At 40.5% G+C, this 6,632-nt stretch overlaps 1 long non-coding RNA gene across 2 annotated transcripts in view; it reads right to left on the reverse strand.

The window, feature by feature from the left end:
- The window catches only part of LOC129364545 (uncharacterized), a 31,513-nt gene extending 24,881 nt beyond the window's left edge, over window positions 1-6,632 (reverse strand). Inside the window, exon 1 of one of the 2 annotated variants that reach the window (XR_008606457.1) lies at window positions 6,246-6,632. This is a non-coding gene — a long non-coding RNA (uncharacterized LOC129364545). The remainder of the gene's footprint in view (window positions 1-6,245) is intronic. The other variant, XR_008606456.1, reaches the window with a different exon arrangement.

The following is a 6,632-nucleotide window of genomic DNA, read 5'->3' on the forward strand; positions in this document are numbered from 1 at the left end:
CCAAATATAGCAAGTGTTCCAGTAACTGTATGATGCCTCAACACACACACACACACACAGCTACCTGCCTACACAAACACACACAAATAAACATACGACAAGCACTCACACATACAGACGTGCACGCACACTTTTATTGATCTACAGCTTAGCTCATGCCAGCAGGTAGTCCAACTCACCGGTTATTCTGAGGCATTGCTTTCAGTAGTTCCATCCACACACATGCTACGTGATTGTTTCCAGTGGCTAAATCTACACAATTTGTACACGGCCAACTCTTAAGACACCATCACCTCCTCTTCACAGATCAAGAGCCGCATTTTGTCGATACCACACACACTCGCATTCAAACTCAAAAGCATGCTGCCTTTTAACTCAAGCGTGTTTAAAGCTGCGAGAGTATCAAGTTAAATGCTGCTGCATAGTTAGTTCTTATGTCCTGTTCTCCCGTCCCTCCATTTCCATCGCTTCCTCCTCCCAAATATTGCCTTGTATGCTTTTCTGTCATAGTCACGCTTTTTGATTTCTCTTTACAGCCCCGAACGCAGTACGGGGTGTAAAGAATAAGGGATTAAGGCATCTCGTTTCAGTAGGTTTGAGTGGTTGTGGTGTGCATGTGCACGTCCACTTTGTTTAGTTGCCTTGCATTTACGGCTGTGTCGCCTCTTTGAATCCAATATGAAAACAAGGAGGAAAAAAAGGGGGGGCACAAAGTTCAGTTTGTTGAACTAACATTTGGCACAATGGCATGTTTCTCATTAAAGTCAATCAGCCCGTAGACAACAAAAGAACCTTTCACTCGTGAGTATGAAGTGAAAATAAAAAGCAGGGAAACAGTTTGCTGGCACCCACTCTCTCTGTAAAATGTTATGTGTACGGCCCTCCACCTCTTCTCCCAAAATTGGCCTCTGTTGTTTAAAACAAATCGAATTAAGATGTTCAAGGATTTTCTTGGTGCCCCCCTCGCTCTTCAGAAAGGTCATAAGTCCATTATAAATGTGGCAAATAACTGTGGTAGGGGAAACAGATGCTGAGGGATGATATGAACATAATGTGCTGTAAACTGGAACTTTCTCTTCACTAAGAAGAATGTTGTATTTTTTTTTTTTTACAACTGAATCAGTACCTTTAACTAGGGCTTGTAAATCAGGCCTGTTAGAGACTTTATTTAGGTTTACCTCTGTCTGACCTCCTTGTACTCTATGAGAACAGCAGTGGGTTTTTGCATGAGAACCAGGTGTTTGTGCATATTGTGGGCATACAATTTTCTCAGAGGGGCAGACAGTAAAACAGACATTTAATATATTTGTTGTGATGTACAGAATGCATAGTTTCTCAATTTGCACATGCTCAAGACTAAATTCTTGCTTATGCGCTACATTTACAAGTTTTAAAATGCTCAAATATGCATCATGTGAAATAGCTCTGATCAGCATGTTTTGTAATAAGGAAGTCTTTTTGCAATAGTAAATATGACTGAAATAAGTGTTTGCCTGAAAGTTTGGCAGGAATTCTTAGAAAACTAACAGAGTGTCTATTTGTGGGACATGCATGCATCTTCAGAACACACTCTGCGCATTTATATGGTACATGCTTTGCAAAACACATTGGGTTTTTTTTAAATGATGTACTAATTAGGAAACATAGAATGAAGAACTTCTGTACAAAAAAAAAACTTTAAATATTGTATCGCTTCTCCTCAGTTGCCAAAGTTTTCATTTGTGACAGCGTGTTCAGAGTGACGTGCTATGTTTCCCATGAACATCAGTTTCTGCACTAAGTCCGGAAATCTTTGTTTTGCTCTCATGTGACAAGAGCGTGTTCCTCACGTTTGCCATGTGACCAATATCAGCTTGTGTCACTTGTAGTTGTCAGCACGTTTCTCCACTCAGTTGCTGTGGGACTTTCAGTTGGTATCGTCTAACCTGCCAGTTTAGATGGCCAATCGTTTGGAGGCAGACTCGCAGTTGTGCTATGCCTTTTCCTTGTTTCAACTTTTTTTGTAGGTTAAACTGTACTTCATGTTATGTTCAGAAATTTGGGTAAAAATACAACCTAACACTGACAAAACACACCTGTGGGTCTTTTACAGAGTAGCTGTATTGATATAGAGGTTCAATTCCACATATGTAGACGTTATTATTAATTTGGAGCTGGGTGCTTGGGGAAACATGCAAAAAGCTGGTCAACGTTCAAAAAAACAGGTTTGATTGTTGTAATGCCAAGAAGGATTTTTTCGTTTTCTGAGACAGGTAGGAAAATTTTCTGGAATCCCATTGTTGTCAATGTTTTTTAAATCACTTTTTACTAGATAGACTTTGCAATAACATGTTTTCATGATGTGAAGATATGAGTTTTTGGTGAACATTAGGGTATTATGCATTAGCGCTTAAAGATGAAAACATGAAGACAATTCCACATCTTAACTGAAAGGGATTTTTCTTCTGCTTTTGTGAAGATGCGCTTTAAAATTTTAGCTGCATTTAGAGTTTGTAGTCATCAAATTCTTTCTCAGTACACCATCATATATTGATTGAAAATTAGCCTGATTATGCCTTTGCTCATCACGAGACTCACACTGAGCAGCTTAAGGCATCCATTAAGAGCGTATATACATACAGAAAAGTTGGACAGCACGTTAAGAAATGGAAAATAGTTCATATCAGAGAATCATCAAGAACACTAACACACTTCTCTGTGTAATATTCACCCACAATGTTGGATTTTTATGTGGGTATTTTTATATCATTAACTTGATATTAAGAAACAAATTTGGGATCTTTGAATTCTAGATTGATCTTCTTTGTTTTCCAAATGGGTCTATCAAATTCAGAAATAATGAATATAAAAAAAGAAAAGAAACGGTGTGAAAACAGTGGAAAAAAGGATAAAAGAAAATCCAAGTTCTTATGATTCCAATAATCAGTATACAGACTAACCAACAATGAAACAGGTGTATGTGCATATCTGTGTAGGAGGATGGAGGTGGCAGTGTGAGCATGCTCTATCTGCTATTTGCTTGACTGGTAATCAGGCAAACACACTGCAAGTCTCCTGCTATGATTTGCCCCCCAGTGTGTCTCCAGTCTCAGCGCCTGTGAGTAACTCTGTATTTTTCTATGCAGACATGCATGTATTTATATACTGTCCAGACTCTACAGCGCATTGTGCATGTCTGTTCATGTCACAGCATTTGCATGCGACTTTGTCTTTGCCCGAGTCTACTGTACATCCATGCTTTCTGTGTCTCAGAATCTGTATCTCTGTGACTTCCCTCTGCTCAGAGGTATTTTGGCAACTGAGGTTTACAAGTTGTGTGTGCGCACATGTCTGCGTGCGTGAGCTTGTGTGTGCTGGCTCACAGATATGTGTGTTTTCCGGATGGGAGTACAACTCCTAGGACATTTAATCTATGGGGGAATTTCACGCTAGTTACAGCTTGTCATCAAACGTTTCTAGGGTAAAATACAGCGGCAATCTTTTATCATAGGATATTTGGGACAAATTCACTCAGACCTCTGAGTTTTCCGCTGCCCTCTAGATAGATTGCAATGTGTCTATGTGAGAGCAGGCTGAAGGAAGAGGGAGATATTCCTGCCAATGTTTTGTTTCCGTTTTGATGCTTTTCAACGGAGACGTGATTTAAGGTTGGAAGACAAAGTTTAGAAGCAAACTCTACTTTTAGTGTTTTGGAAAAAACTCTGATTCCAGAGCTTTAGGAAGGACTGGCCTCATATATCTGCAGTCATATGTGTTCACTTAGTAAGCCACAGCTGCTAGTGCCATTAGAATGATTTCCTGTGTGCATATGTCTTTTTATCTGTCCCTTCAACACACACATGCATCTAAAGGCTCAGTCCAAATTGAGTTTAGCAGGACACATATTTTACAGAAGTCTGAGTCACTCTGATGTTCAGGTGCTTCACTGTAAAATGTGACCGGGGTTGTCTTGTAACACATATCACAGTCTGAAAATAATCTTATATATTCCTTCCTTCAACATTATTATTATTTTTTTTTTTTTTGTCTGACAAAGGAAGTCAAAGCATGAGGTTTAAAAGACTGAAAAAGAAACTAGGTTAATAGCTTATCTAGGTTTCAATATTAAAAGCTTTTAGTGTTCAAGCTGGCAGGAGAGAATGATAAAAAAAAAAACAAAGGACACATTTGTTTAATAGAATAATCCTTCTTTGTTTTTAAGACGACTCCAAAGCTTTCATATGTGAGCCTTAATGTTTCGACAAGCTGTTCAATCAGTTGTTTTTTGAGGACATTGTAAATGGCAGGCTGTCTCAGAAATACGTTCCCTTGTTTTACCTGACCCACTTTTCTTGCATGCCTGTGTGCGTGCGTGCATGTGTGTGTTGCAGGTCCCTCTTTGCTCAGAAAGTTGTAAATATAATCTCAGACACATGTTACTCTGGCTGATTTTATTTTTTTTTATTTTTTTTTATGCTCGTGTCAGCTGTGATTATCATAACTTCTGCCAAGACAGAAGAGTGCTCTTTCGAGTTTGGCCCCCATACATGCTTACTTGCTTGCTTTCACACACACGCACACACGCGTGCGCACACATAGACACACAAATGTATATATTCCAACTATTGGGTAAACCTTAACTCAGCTGTCATTTCCAATGATTCCACAATGATTATTTGATGCAGTGATTTAGCTTGAATGCAGTTTGAAAGCAAACTGAACCGGGAAAAGATGAGAAAGCCGACTGACAAGCACCGAAACAAAATCTTTCTCCCAGACCATCTCCCGGAAAGCTGTTCCAGGCAACATATTATTACATGCTGGCCTCCAAGAGCACATTTTAACACTCCCTGGTCTCAAACTTTTAATGTCACCCTGTCTGTGTCTCAGAATGCAGCCATGTAAAATGCAGCTGTGACCATTGTACTCCTCGCCGAAACTGTTTCATTTACATTCATTTTGTGCATGGGAACGGAGGTTTCCTATTCCATCACGAGCCGAACTCTGTGCAAAACGAATTTCTCGCCTACCCTGGAGAGCAAGCAGAATAAGGATTCGGAACACACCCATCAGACAATGGAAGAGGTGGGGGTCTCACTTTTTTCTTTTTTCTTTTTTATATTCTCCACACCTCCCTGACCCTGCTTTCCCTTAACATGCCCCAGTAGAAGTGGGGAGGAATAAGTGCACTGGCAACAGAGGGTGATAGTGTGGGGACTGCAGACATGCAAAAAAAAAGAAAAAGTCAGATAGAAGTAGTTTAAAAGAAAGAGAAACAACACGATGGTAGCTGACCAAATGCTCAGCGACAGATTGCAAGAGGAAGACGGATGCAGTGAGGGATGGAACGAGGGGGAGAGAAGATGAGAATATATATGCGGTGGCCAGTGTTGTGAGACAAGGCAGGTTGCTGTCACTTTAAAAATGACTGTAATAAAAGTGACCGTCGGAAGATGGATCTGGTGATTTTGGCTTGCTAATCAGTCATCTGTGAAGAGGACCACAGCCCAGATTCAACGCCCGCCTGACACTTCCTGATTGATGCCTGTGCCCGATTAAAAAAAAAAAAAAAAGAAAGAATAAAAGAAAAGGGATGAAAGAAAGGCCCATTAACTGTACTCCCATTAAACTGTTGAAAAGTAAAAAACATATGTATATATATACATATATATACATATTCATATATAATCCTTTCCTCCATTTTGTGTTGTTGGTTTCTATTCTGTGCCTTCTTTTCTTGTCTCTTCTGTTTTTTTCCAAGATATTCTGTTCATCTTGCTTGTAACTGGCAGAGTGGGATGAGATGTTAATCAGCAGGGCCTAGTTTTGCATCCTGGATGTCACTACTGTACTTCGAGTGCAACCCTCAGATCAGATGCATGAGGCCTAAGCACACCAATCAGCTCTGGAACTTGATTTTTTTTTTTTTTTCATTAAAAATGCAAATGAGAATATTCTCAACAGGAGAGATGACTCAGCCTATATGATCACATACGTTTTCTTATTTTTGCCACATGACATGCAGAGAAAAAATAATAAATAATAAAAAAAATAGCCCCACAGTTGAATCTCATATCTCCTCATCTCTCCACCACTAGACACATACACAAACACACGCATACACACGCGCACACACAGAAAGATTGCCTGCAATAATAATAACCCCACAGACGACAGCTTCAGCCCCCTCCTTCCAATCCTCACCTTACCCCTTCCCTCCTCCCATCACCACCACGATATACAATCAAACAAAGCCTCACTCTTACCTTGCGCATGACCAATCCTTCCATCTCTCCCCCCTCTTTTTTTTTTTACCTCCACCATTATCTATGCATGCTCTTCCCTTTCTGTAAACCAAATCACACCTAGCAGTAGCAACACCTTGCACTGTCCTGACTGTCCCACAGCCTACAGCATGGCACTCACACCCCCACCAAATGCAGCCCTGGTCTGCCGTTTTTCCCATCTATCCCTTTTTCTCTGCCCCAGTCTCTACACCCCCCCACACACACCCTCACTCTCTCTCCCTCTCTCTCTCACTCTTCTCTTTCTCTCCTTTCCTCTCCCTCTGTCTTTTCCCTCTCCCCTCGCTCCTGGCTGGTGCTGGTGAAATATCAGGGCAAATGGATTCCAGCTTTTTTCTCTGGCTCAGA

The sequence above is a fragment of the Poeciliopsis prolifica genome, unplaced genomic scaffold (genome assembly GCF_027474105.1).
Source record: "Poeciliopsis prolifica strain line A6 unplaced genomic scaffold, Auburn_PproV2 SCAFFOLD012, whole genome shotgun sequence".
Classification (NCBI taxonomy): Eukaryota; Metazoa; Chordata; class Actinopteri; order Cyprinodontiformes; family Poeciliidae; genus Poeciliopsis; species Poeciliopsis prolifica.